Raw genomic sequence first — 14,650 nt, 5'->3', positions numbered from 1 at the left:
TATGGCTATCTAAAACTGGCTATCAAAAAAATTCAAATCGGTCCAATAGATCTGGAGATGAGCGTGTTTTAGTAAACAATCTTTTCAGCTTATAATATTAGTATGTAGGTACTACATGATTTTTCATTTAAACTTGATATCCACAATTCTATATAAATCACCAGAAAACCTACTTGACATTTGAAACAAGGACGCGACTTGCTCACACGTTCATATTATTATCCTCTGCTCGATTCCCCAAAGTGGTACACATGTCAGTTTTATTATATAAGCATCTATATTTCTCGATTCTCTGAGGAAAACATCGATATACATGTATGTACATAATAAAATCTAATGGTGTGATATTGATCGCGTATAAGATCGTTTTTGTAGCGATTTGAGTCTAGTTTACGCGAAGAGTATGGGAGAAGCAGCCATTTTAAATGGGGCGTGCGTTATTAGAAAGCTGTTGTATTGTGTTATAGCTTGAATGTGTTATTTTTATAACTATTATGATTATGAAATCTAGTCTAGTGGTTAAAATCACCAGCTTCTTGACTATGAGTGTGCGGGTACGATTCCAGGTCAGGCTTAATGTGACTTTTCTATGTTATATTTACACTTTTTAAGTATATCTTGGATGCCAGAACCTTCTAGACTTGAATCAGAAATTGCCAAACTACTCTGAGCAAGTGTGGTGATCAGCTGTAATTTTTTTTCTGTCCAAAATTGTATTTTTTAGCCTATATACGGATATTAGATATTCCAATCTACGTACAGAAATTAATTCCGCTTGAGAGCTCAAAGGACCAGTTTTTTGTATTCTAATAGCAACGCAAGGATAATCAACTTAAATAAACTGTCGCTATATCCATTTTCCTTCACAAAACGCGAACTCCTATTAACTCAAGGGCCCTGAAAGGAAGCCACAAAACTAAGGGCCCCAAAATTCCGAGCTTAGGTACTTGAAGGGCGTACCTACTGTTCATATCTCCAACTCTTCCACGTCGAAAGGGCCATTAGATCTCGCAACAGCCCTTTACAAGAGCGAATATTATTTTTATTTTCATTTAATTGTGGGCCTTTGGTCGTTGTTAGCAAAAGTTTTGGTAACGACTGAACTTGTGAACGGTCTCCCGACACTAAAGTTGATTTAAGTAATTTTGCAGTCGCCTTGTGAATTTGCAATGAGATGGACGTTGTGTGGCGATAAAGAGTGGTTTGTAACCTTGTTATTTGAATTGTTATTTGCATTGTTTTGGGATAGTTCTTTTGTAAATGTGGGGCCATTTGTGACTGTTTCTAAGCGTTATTGCTTACTAGCTGTTTCTCGCCGTTCCGCCTTGTGTTACGAGAACTATTTTTTGGAAATGAATAAAAAGTAGTCAATGTCCTGTCTCAAACTTTAGGTTATCTGTATACCAAATTGCACATCTATAGGAACTTACCGATCCTGTATCAGGTTTTGGTGTAAAATTCAAATAAGTATATAGACAGATAGAGTTAGATATTTTATAGTCAAGTTTTCGGAAAAACTTGAACATTCTAGTTTTATCTATTTAGGACGGTAGTTAAATGTATCTTCTACCTCTGACCTTTATCACTTTATATAGTCCACGTGGGTTATTCAAAGCTTAGAGACGACCAAGTTTTTTGATCTTTTTACCGCTGCTGTGCAGAGTAAACTTATCGATCTAACAGTTATTTATAGATATCTAAAATTGTATAAGCTTTTAAATTACAAAAATATTCGTCAGTTAAGTTCAGTATTTACCTAGTTGGACTTGTTGTATGGCGATTCAACGAGGTAATGCTGCCATCCTATTGGCTAGTGCTCCAAATCGACAGCCATGGGGATGAATTTTTCCATGCTTTTGAGTTTAAGTTTCTTTTTGGTTTTTTGCAAGGATAGTTTTTTTTTATATATTTATAGCAAATATCTTTGCTTAAATTAAATATAGTGAGGAGTAAATTGGTGTAACTTGTATTAGTTTAAATAGTTCCGTTCCACTTAAACACCGTCAGAACTCACAATAACCTTCTAATAGAAACAGCGATATTCCAAACAGCTCCCGGAACAGCGATTGGTTCTGCCGCGATTCGGAACTGCGAAAGCGATTCACAACACAACAATAGTCCCGGAGGGTATATTCAGCTGTCTCCTAATCGCTTCCAACTCCTGACTCTCACTCCGGGAGACATTCACTAATTAAGGTCATACTTCTAAACATTTAAAACTTTAAGGGGTACTCTTAAAACATACTGCAGACTAAACAGTCGGCCGACAGTTGGCACGATGGTTGGCCAATGGCCAACATGGTTGAAAAAAAAAATTGATTTTGAAGAGTCATTTATTTAAAGAAGTCTGAAAACAACAATTTTTGAAGGTCAAAATTACAAAAGACAGCCCCTATGACGTGTGAAGAAGTGGTGAAACAAACTTCCTAGCAACACATTTCTTCTTCAAATCGTAAATATTATAGAATCAAAGTTTTCAGGCGGTCTGATCTTTGTGGTCCTGCCCTTCGTTTTCATAGTAAGCAAGCATCTGATTGCTCGGACTGGGTTCAGGAAGTCTGATCGGCAGTCGCCTCTTGTAAAACACTGATACTCAGCTGCACCAGGTTAGACTGGAAGCCAACCCGAACATACATAGTAGTGAAAAGGCTCGGGACACGATGACTTATAAAGTGCCCTACCAAACTATCGGCCGACTAAAAAGTCTGCAGTTTCTTACTCTAAAGGCTCGAGCAGACCGGATGCGTATGCGTTACCACGTCGTAGTCACGCGCGTAGTTACGGCGTAACCATGAGTTGTAATGGGAAATGTACAGGCCACACCGCTTGCGTAACGTAGACACGCGCGTCGTTACGCAAGCGGTGTGGCCTATACATTTCCATACATTACAACTCATGGTTACGCCGTAACTACGCGCGTGACTACGCTTACGTCTACGCATACGCATCCGGTCTGCTGGAGCCTTAAACATGTGACTATGATCTAGGGAAATATACAATTTAACGCTTGGAATATTCTTGTAATTAAAGTTTATTTGCTATGGCTGGATATTGGTCTTTTGAGACGAGTTTCTTTCTCCTAGGGGACGGTTGAACTTGAATTGTTAGAAAGTTTAGGTTTGGGTTCATGTTATTGCTTTGTGGTTACCTGGAGGCTTGTTAAATACTTTGAAGACGTTTAGAAATAATATTCTTATTAGTTTGGTAGTTGTTACGGGTTGTCTGAAGCCAGAAAGTGTGACAGGCAGTCTTGGCAGGCAGTGTGTAGTAACTGGGTTGAGGAGTTCTGATAGGCAATCGCTTCAGGTAGAATGGTTTCCTAGAGACCTTGTTATATTAAAAGAAATAATAATTTGTTTATTTTCTCGACCCTTAACAATTTTTTTAAAACTTCTACCAACTATTCTTTGTAATAGTCAGAAAGGGACGGAATTATAAAAACGTTATTTAATATGACAAAATGCTGATTTCAGTATTATTTTGTTTCAGATCAGCTGCCGAGTGACCTTGACTCTACCAATCAATGTAAGTTATCTTGGGATGACCTTGACCTCATAATGACCATGACTCCTAGGATGTATATAACTTAAGCCAATTTTGTATAAAAAAATGATCACTCCTAAATACAGAGATTTTGTACATACAATAAACCGACAAAAATGGGATAACACAAAATTGATGAATCAAAATCATGTCACAAAAAAGGAATCCAGAATCGAAATAAAACACCCCCCCATAGCAAAGCCCAAAAGTCAAATTAACATGGGCATTAAAATTCAAATAATTGCTCACCGTACTTTATCAAAACGAGTGGATTCAAGCCTAATTTATATTTCATCCCGCGTGTACGAGATATACATCAAATCCCCGTTAAAAATATACATAGAAGGTACATGTTTAAGAATCATTTGTGAATGCTTTTATACATATTTGACTGGTTTTCCCTGAGGTAATCAATTTTTACCGAATGCTCTGAAAAAGGATGGGCTCTGAATTATGGATACGATATTTTGTGTCGAGGATTATTTTGTCCCCATTTTTTTGCACGGCAGTGTTTTTTGAAAATTTGTGTATATATGGTGTTAGGTTATGTTTTCCGTTAAATTGACAAGAAAAGTTATTGCTCACGATAAGTTGACTACTTAGAAGTTCTAAAATCATAAGTTTATAACGAACAGTAGGAGTAATCTAGTAAATTACAGAACCAATTAAAATAAAAACAAAATGCTACCAAGTGGGAAAGATTTTTTAGAAAGTCGGTTAAAAATAACATCCTATTTGAATTCCAAAAATACACAGGCAATACTGTTATTCAGGTAGCAAATCCTTGTTTTCCTACATACCGAACCGTAAAACGTCCAAGCAATATTTCCAAGCTTACTTATTTAAGCCTTTTGTCTCAAAAGACAGAATTTCGATTACTCACCCTTTGACCCTAAATTCTAAGGTAACTGAGCGGAAAGATACTATCTCATTGTACCTTCTGCAAATATTTTAGCAATCAGTTTCGTATCAATATTGAACCTTATTCAGCAATCCCTGAAATGTATTTACCATGGAGAACAAAATAACTAGCGGAGGTGCCATAACGGAAAATCTCCTAAGAAAATGCGGGTGTTCGGGGGACGAAGAACATTACTGTCTCCGCTCTTATGCGCCTTATATGGAACCCGCCCAGTTTAAGTAATACCAAAAATCGTTGACAGATATCCCAAAGATCCCGAACGCTTCGTTAGTTCACTCTTGACTGATCGTTTTGGTCATTTGTCATTGTCAATTATAAGTAGATAAGTAGATATTAAGCCAAATATTTTGTACACCAATTCGGTAGAATGTGTGAGATTCCATTCATCATAAAACACCTATATTTGTAATATATTATGACAAATAAATGTTTCTTTCTTTCGCGTCGCACATATTCGACCTACAAGAAGACGCCTGACCTACTTGAATTATGGCATCTCCGCTCTCTCCTTACTCCGTGATATTAACCCTGCGATTGAAACAACAGTTTTCAGATATGCAAATAATCTTCTTGAATATTATTTACTCAAGTTAATCCATCATTGGTAGGTATCCCTAGAGCTTGACTTTCTTAATAAATCTGAATCGCCTTTGTATGAGAAAGTTTCTGAGCTCGGTTTTAATAAAATTCTTGTGGGAAAAAGTATGTACAAGTTTGATGCTGTTGTAAACGATAAACAATGTTATTATATAAAAGTATGATTTTTTACTGTGGTGCGGTGTTATTCGTCGGAGATCATGATTTATGCCTTTGCACTTTACTCTGCTGTTAATTTTGATTCGTTTTCTAGTTACTAATGTAAAAGGTATAACGGATATAGGTTCTTGATTTCCTAAATACGGAGCCAAGAACTAATCGCGCACAGCTTTATCTTAAGCTACAAAACATTTTGCTTATTTATAAGTGTCCTAAAAAATTATAATTTAATACTAAAACTCCTCAAAAATATCAATAAATGACATTACAAAATCCACCAATCAGATTCACGGATTTATTACACCAAGTTTGAATGGCATTAGTTATCAAGGAATCAGTCCCGTTCAAGTCATCAAAGAGGGTCTAAAAGTAGTAAAACAAGAACCCAGGAGAGATAAGGAGGTCTTTTGTGATGCCTGATAGGCTGCAGCCCCTGACCCTCGCGGTAATTACACCGGCTTTGACACCGGTGAAGTACTGACTTTGCTTGCAAGTAGAAATCTGGAACAACAAATCGACGGATGTGTTTTTTTTTGAGAATATACATCTTATGACACTTTCCGTCGTACCACAAACACTTTTAAACGTCTGTTGAACACCTATCTAAAAAAAATACAGATTATGACGTTGAAATAAGGTCCGTATTGCAGCCACACTTTTTTTTAGACGAGTGTTAAACAGATGTTTAAGTTTTTGTAGTAAGGCATTGTTTTATTTTTGCAGTTTTTGGAAGAAAAGATAATTCATAATTTATTTTACTTATTAATTAGAGGTAAAAACAACGAGAATATTTTACTTCACAAAATACAGCAATCGTATGTCATCAAAGCTTATATTCCTTCTCTATTTGCAAAGAATACTATATCCAATACAGTAGTCATAATAAAATAGGTTTATCAACAATACTAAAATTCTCTCAGTGGTACTATCTACTATTATTAATACAAACTATACAGAGCTGTAAACACCGAAACTGAAATGGCCACTCCTAAATACCTATGCCATAAAACTAATTTAATTCCCAACTCTATATAGTTTATTTTGCCATTATTTTAATTAAGACCCTGTGAGCTTTCGTTAATTAACAGGCTCCTGAAAATGGTTTATTTATTTATCTGTATAACGAGGACTGTTTTAAGCTTCTTATGAAGAGGAAGCACCTTCTCATTAGAACTGGTGGAATGGCTGCAAGGAAATAAAGTGCCAGGAATTAGTAACGTGGAAAAAACTTATATTTTGTTTTATAAAGAATGCAAGTCATGAGGTTGTTAAATATTTTGATTTCTCATGACGATAATTGAAAAATCTGTTTTAAATTACTCCAAATAAGCCTTTCAATTTTAAATTAATCAAAATCCTTTCTTCTATAAAGTCTATCTTTATTTTTCCGATAGGACCTATAATTGTTTATATTGTACAATATACCAAAAAAATTTAATTGTGTGTTATGTAAAGCAATAAAGTAATGAATGAGTTTTTAAATATAATATAAACACGCTGGAAATCTACATTCAACTTCGTCGTTTAAGGATCAGAACCAGTCGACATCTTTGATCAATATCTTGACTTACTAACAAGCTTATCATATCTTATTATATTAACATAGAGCGTGCACTATGTATTACCCTCATGGAGAACAAAATGACTAGCGGAGGTGCCATAACGCAAAATCTCTAAAGAAAGTAGCGCGACAAAATGCGGGTGTGCCGGGGACGAGGAACGTTACTGTCTTCGCCCTTATACACCTTTTTTGGACCCGATAAGTTTTAGTAATACCAAAAATCGTTGACAGATGTCTCATAGAACCTGAACGCCTCATTACTTCACTCGTTACTGATCGTTTTGGTCATGCCCACCGTACGTATTTGACCTAGAAGACGGTGCCTGACCTACCTGCATTATGGCATCTCCGGTCATCTTTCTTTACTCCGTGATTACCCCCCTCCCCCCAATTAAGGGGTATCAAGACACCCCCTAGTTTTAGCAGACTAAATTAATTTTAGCCGTAATTTACATAGAAGCGTTGTAAATTTTATTAGGTATGCACTTTCTGTAATATGAGTAAATGTGTTCTTTGCACCGTAATGTTAGAAGATAAGCTTGTCTGTTTCTGACTTGAGATAATTTTGCAGTCGTAATAAATTATATTGTATTCAGCTATTGTTCTAATTATGGATTATGAGGATCGTAGTTTTGTAATGTGACTTCATTTATTTTAAGTTCATAGTCTTAGCAAGTAGTACCACTACAAAGATGCCATTGATATTGTAACAAGAGGTGCCTATGTGCAATTTTTTTGTGATTAGAGTTGGTGATCCATTGAAACAAGAGACTTTATTACATAGATTAGTTATTGGTGTTAAAGTATATATACTTTAAATACATACATATTATGTACATACATACATACATATGTACATACATATTATGTATGTATTTGCAGTCCTTGTATACCATTCTAAGTCTCTAATATTAAATCAGCCTACAGGTTATTTAGGTTTCGTTCAAAAATAGGTTTAGAAGACCCAAATATTGAGATAATTCAGTAGTTCCTGCTAAACCAATAAATTGATATTTAAAACTGAACTTTACCAACACATACTCAACGCCCATTTTTCAACAACTTTTCACAATCTGCAATAGTATTTCCGTATTAACTATTTATAAAGCTTTTCAAGCTAAAATTCCGGAGGTCTAAACAATTTTACACTTATCTGTCTAGTGGCGTGACCCTAGCTATCTTATCGAGAGGTCCTCATCCAATAAAATTGCCTAAGCTTGTGAAAATCAATGGCTCTTCACTATAAGGATGCTTGTTTGGAAAAATTGCGGATATTTTTTTTGGGTATTCGGATATTTTGAGGAGGGAATTTTAATGTCGAAGAAATAATCTATTGATTTAATTTGATTTCTTTATTTTAAAATATAAGCTAATGTTTTTGGATTGTTTAAGTAAATATGTGGTTCCTCATCAAAGGTTCGATATTTGTTTTTTTTTGGATATTGAAAGGCAATTTTTAAAGCATAGCTTATTCGTATGATATTTCATTTATATTAAAAAATATCACATGATACAAAGACATCAAAAGGCGAACATATTAATTTTTCTCTGCAATGTATTTTTCAAATATTAAATTGCATTTTGCGGTTCAAACGCTTTATGAGTAATTTTAGAGAATAATAAAATTTCATGCGAATTTACCCGTGCTCTATCAATTTGCTATTCAAACCGACATTTGAATTTTTATTAATATTCGCTTTGTGGTATAAATATTTTTTAAATGGCCATCAAAATTCAATTCAATTTGAAATCAATTGTTAAAACCAGCATCGCTTTAAATGGACAACTATCGGATATATCCGCAAATATTTTTCGGATATTATCGACAAACCTACTTACTTTTCTCAACTCTAGTGTAGGTACTTACAAAGATATCTTGAAACACTATAAAGTCTTAACTGTCACTTATCAAGATAAATGAAATGACACCTTAATGCCTTATCAATACAGTTGAAAATCGATTGGGTTACAGTTTATTTTTCACGGAAACTTTCTTTTGATTATTTTAGAAGGTTGTAAGGGATAGTAGTTTTCTTTATTTATTTTTATTCGTTGTCTCAGTGGGTTTGAAACATCACTCTACCTTTATCTTAGGAACTACCGAATAGTTTATCGGGGGGAAATATAGATCAGGAAATTGCATTAAAGTATCAAAATTATTTGGGTCTTTTTCATACTGACTGCTGTTTAATATGTTAATGTGGAATAGGCTGGGAAACACCACTCCCTAAAGGTTTTTGGAGAAAAAAACATACCTAATTCATAAATTGGTAGTTTCACAAAACCCACTTAGGTACAAATTGAAAATTAAATAAATAACTAAAAAGTACAAGACTTACTAATAAATACCTACTAATATTATAAATGAGTTGTATATTAAAACTGACACAGAGATTGGACATGGCTGAACTTTTATCCGCGAGAAAGCAGTAATGCCATCGGGACCCGGGTGAACTCACAAACGGAAGCTAGTACCGTATAAAATTCTCACCCACCATACCATTTACTTTTCGTACCCCATATCATTGCAAAACAAGTAAAAATAAAGTCGTTTCTCGTCAAGTGTAGGTTTACATTCTCGTTTACGAGATAATAACGGTTCGAGTACACGGCAAACTTTTTGTCGGCCGATAGTTAACCGGATGGCTAGCAACAACTTTTTTAACCGACTTCCCAAAAAGGAGGAGACTCTCAGTTCATCGGGATCTTTTTTTATGTATTTTCACCAATTACTCGAAGACGCCTGGACTGATTTGCAGAATTCTTTTTTTTTAAAGAAAATCTTGATTCCAATCAAAGTTTTCAGTCGGTCTGATACTGGCTAAATACCTGATCTTTGAAATGTGCGTACTACCATTCATCTTCATACTGATTTATGAGCACGAACAAACTATCGGCCGACTGAAAGTTTGCAGTGTGTGGGTAATCTTAGGTGACGATATGGCTCGTGTTTTACGTGATCCCGTGCTTAATTTTTTATATGCGTTACGTTAGATTTATTGGCGTTTTGTAGGGTTGGTGAATTTGTTTGTTTGTTGAAAGGCTCAGAACGATGCGTGTCAATTGGTTGTTAGCTTTTTACCGTTTTTTAAAAATGGAAGTATTGCAGAAAACAAGATGAAATAAAGTGGTTAATTTTTGCACAGATTAGAAGTCAAATATGTTTTCCTATGTGAAACAGATACAGAAAAATTAAATTTTTAGAAACAAAAATAGACTACATTCGTAGCATTCCAAGATTGTAACAGCCCATCTCACGAAGGACGGGAATATAGGTCCATTTCAACCAGCGTTGCCATGGCAACACATAATATTGTTATTGCGAGCACCGACACCCTGTCTGACCCCTTCAACCTAGTTATTGAGTAACTCGATACCTTTAGTAAGACAAGCTGCCAAGCCTTTCGACTTCTGACTCTCAAACAAATTCCAATATGACGTGGTATTTTACGTCCATTTGTAATGAAACTAGGTCAACAGTTTTTTTTCCGAAATCGTAAATAACTTTCAGAAAATAAATGCAATTGAAAACAAATATTCAAAAGTACCACGTATACATAGTATTAAAAAAACTAATTGTTTTTCTTTTTTATCTGTGCCAGAAAATAGATTTCCATGTACTTGCTCCATTTTTACTGCACCTACGTGTAAACTGCAGGTCACAGCATAATCACTTGACTTCTCACAATCTCATATGCCTCACACGCATACACATACACGCAGATGTGTATATCACACACATACACACTATTTGTCACATCATGGAGTACAAAATGACTAGCGGAGATGTCATAACGCAAAATCTCCTAAGAAAGTAGCGCGACAACATGCGGGTGTTCGGGGGACGAAGAACGTTACTACCTTTTTAGAACCTGCCCATTTTCAATGCCAATCTCTAACGATCTTTGACAGTTATAACATCACATCACACACTTCAAACATCATGTAGTCTGTAACATCTTGATTTGACAAGGAACCGTTAGTTCTAGTAACATTTCACGCACCGTACATTACTTGACCTACAAGAAGGCACCCGACCTTCCTTATGGCATCTCCGCTATTTCCTTCCTCCGCATCAGGGACCGCGTAACACTTTTATTGCAAAAGTTTGGTCGTCACGTTGTCCCTACTGGATAAAAATGCATGCCAAGTTATATGCACTGAGGATGGAGTATGAGGGTGTTAGCTCGTGTCTTCAGAAGTTTGCATTGTTGTAGAATTATTGGATTTTGGTGAAGATGTTCGCTTGAGTGCAATAAAATTGGGTCATATTAGGTACAGTTTTTTTTTCATATTTTTTCTTCTGTTCGCATTGTTAGCAAAAGCTTTTCCTAACACTTTTCTGGTATTTCATTTGCATTCTGAGGGGATTTGGTAAATAAATCGGGAATCCGTCTATCGCCTGTCAGCAGTCTATCAGTTTGACTACCCTTACAAAATTGACCCCGCATCAAGGGTTCGATTCCTGGAATGGGCCGAAAATGATTTGTAAGTTTTAAAAACTTTCAGAAAGCAGACCTGAGTCTGGAAGTTGTGACATCCTCCCTAGGACGATATAAAAAATCTTCAATAAAAATATATCCGAATTGAGAACCTCCTCTTGTTTTGGACAGTTGGTTAATATAACAAAGCAATTCACTTTATTCTTCCGTACATATCCTTAGAACTCGACCTTCCAAGAACATCCACGTGTACCTCAATAAAGTGTGGTTTACCTATTCGAGTGGACTCTTAAAACATAGAGGCTTTTCCACGAAATTATATATAACTTAGACTGTGTTAAAACATTTTCCATTGCCCTCTATTGTCATAGATCATACTTAGATATTTTATTAATAATCTGAAAAATTGACATTTAAACTGTTAAAACTGGAATAGGATATTTTAGAAATAGGTAGGTTGTTTACCTAAATGATAATACATAGTACTGTAATTAAAAACAATATACCTACGTTAATTTTCCCAAGAGGTCTATCTATCTTTACCTATGTCAAACCATATATTTTTTGGTTACAACGCTTTCTTATGTAAAACTAAGGTAATAAAGGTAAATTAATGAACATAATTATAGCTTCGTTCATGAATTATATTCTTAAACTTAAAGGCGTGCTTCCACATGTGTGTTTGAAATGTTTCTTCTGGTCTACTCGCTGAAAGCCCTAGCAAACAGTTATGCGAACAATTTAGGCAGAATATTCTAACGATCCCCTATAGAATTACAATAAAAACACAAAGTCAAATAATCCCCAGCTCACTAGCATTTAAGTCAATCTTTATTCCGAGGTGAGCTCAATCTGAACTCATTACCATATGCCGATAAGTTTCTGAACGAACGAATATTTTAACAGGAGAATTTCCTCTGGTTTATTTAAGAGGATAATGGTTAAGTAGGTATCGCGGTTTCCCCTTAATTTTGTTTAAATGTATTACTGGATTTATGGGTAAGTTGTGGGTTTTATTAGTTTAGCTTAATTTAATCTCTTTTGGTAAAGTTTTGTGATACTGTGAATGATTAGCTTTTGCCAGGCAGCGGTCACATTTGGGGTCCTCGGAAACTACTTCCCTATACGCCTAAAATAATCTCTAAATATCAAATATACCTACTTCGTTTATAAAATTAAATTAGAATCTGATTTTAATTCGTTATTTTTCAGCATCTACTAACTAATATGATAGCAATTATTTCGCCTCTTACAACTTTGAAAGTATAAACTAGTTAGTAAAAAGTTCGGTGACCGAATGTACGTGCACTATGCATTTCTACCTCAACGAAAAATATTTAAAATTAATTAATCAAAACTTTCACCAAACTCTAGACAACAAATTAAACAATTCAAAAATCATTTAACCCCCTCGAATTATCACACCGAATTTTTGTTTTCGCAAACTTACGTCATAACATTTTATTCGATATCTAGTGCTAAGTACAGTCAAGCACGTAACCTAGGCGACACGTACGCTCGGTACAGTCGCGTACATACACTAGCATGGAGAACAAAATGACTAGCGGAGATGTCATAACGCAAAATCTCCTAAGAAAGTAGCGCGACAACATGCGGGTGTTTGGGGGACGAGGAACGTTACTAACTCCGCCCTTACACTTCTATGACACCCTCCCCCTATTTTAAAACAAAATCGCCGATAAATCAAGACCACTTTTTGATATGACAAGGAGCCCGAACGTTTCCTTAGTTCTAGTAACTGATCACGCCTACCGTACATTCCTTGACCTACAAGACGGCGCCTGACCTACCTTCCTTATGGCATCTCCGCTATCTTTCCTTTCTCCGTATACTAAGTTGGGACACGTACACTAGTGCAGTTCACGCGTGTTCTCCCAGCTTTCTGACTATCTAGGGAACGCCTCCTGGGTTTACTCGATACCTGATACAGATGCTGGCGGTTTGAGAGTGTCTCTTTGTAAATTATTCAAGTGTCTAAGTGAGAATTGCTTTTAAAAATAAGTGCTGAGTTTCGCGTACATAATAAATTGGTATTGGTTTCAATATGCAGAAATGAAAAATAAGCGAAAAATATATGTTGAAAAAATATTGCACATTTCAGCAAGCAGGTACACTACAAAAAGGTTTTATTTCTTTGTGCTTTTATAAAGCTCAAAGATATAAGATACTAGCTGGTGCCCGCGACTTCGTCTGCGCAGGTTTAGTATTTCGAACAATATGTTTACAAATTGTAGCCTATGTGTTATTCTGATGTATAAGCTATATTATTGTAAAGTTTCATTAAAATCCATTCAGTAGTTTTTGCGTGAAAGAGTAACAAACATCCATAAATCCATACATCCATACATACAAACTTTCGCGTTTATAATGTTAGTAGGATTATTTTATATAAGATTTTGTTTGCTTTTTTAATGCACATAATATATTTTAAAATCTACTGAACCGGTATGAAAAATCTTTTATTCACAAAGATTTTAAACTGCATTAATTTGTAAATATATTCCCAAGTACCTACTAATGAATAAATCTAAAAAAAAAAAACCCACATTCGCCCCAAGACTTAGCGTGGACAGTCTTAATTATACCAATTACAGAGTTTCGATTCAAACTGTAATCGTAAATTATGTTAACGGCATTTACCGACGTTTACGGTCCGATTCCGACTATGTTCCGAAGCCATTCAGATTGTTAAGTAGTTATTGGGATTTTTTATCGAGTTCTAGAGAAAATATTTTGGTTTTGGGAATTCAGTTATGTGGTAGCGGAATGGGATTTGATGACTGTTTTTTATTTCAAAGTCAAATCATTTATTACACTTAGACCTTTACAAGCACTTATTTAAGAGTTGCCTATTTAAGAGTTACTGTGGCTATTATGTATGTTGTGAAATCTAGATATGGTATGTAAACAAATGAGTCCTATTCTTCTTCTTATCGAGTGAAGTGGTACAAAGAACAGAAACGATTGGAACAGGTTTTTATCAGCTAATAAGTCATAGTGTCAGAATTTTACATGGAACGACTGCCTATCTGTTCTCTTCAACCCAGTTACATGGGGAATCCGATATTTTTTGGTAACTAAAGTTACTTCTTGTACTGACTGACTACTCGTTACGATTGCCTAAGATGATCAAATGGCAGCCAGGACCCACAAATACGTGCGTGTATTAAACACAGAGCTAGGAATTCGTCAACACAAGACCATCACCAATTAATAAACTGACTACACCAAACGCTGCTTAACTTTATGATCGATCGGCACTGCTATTACTTAGCTTCACAACAAAAGCCAAAGATTCTAAAAGGTTTTCCCAACAATACAATATAAAACTGTTTCTCAAGCAAAACAACTGCGAAAAACATGAATTTTCTTTAAAAACTTGGCAATGTTTCCAACCAGGTTACA

General features: G+C 35.2%; 1 protein-coding gene across 1 annotated transcript in view; it reads left to right on the top strand.

Annotated features, from left to right (window-relative positions):
• Window positions 1–14,650, top strand: part of LOC110382099 (protein madd-4) — a 374,672-nt gene that overhangs the window by 57,353 nt on the left and 302,669 nt on the right. The window contains exon 2 of the mRNA XM_064041070.1: window positions 3,490–3,525. The gene's annotated coding sequence lies outside the window, so the exon portion shown is untranslated. The remainder of the gene's footprint in view (window positions 1–3,489; window positions 3,526–14,650) is intronic.

This window comes from Helicoverpa armigera, chromosome 24 (assembly GCF_030705265.1).
Source record: "Helicoverpa armigera isolate CAAS_96S chromosome 24, ASM3070526v1, whole genome shotgun sequence".
In the NCBI taxonomy this organism is placed as follows: Eukaryota; Metazoa; Arthropoda; class Insecta; order Lepidoptera; family Noctuidae; genus Helicoverpa; species Helicoverpa armigera.
The sequence above is the reverse complement of the archived record's forward strand: the minus strand, read 5'-3'. Positions and strand labels throughout refer to the sequence as shown.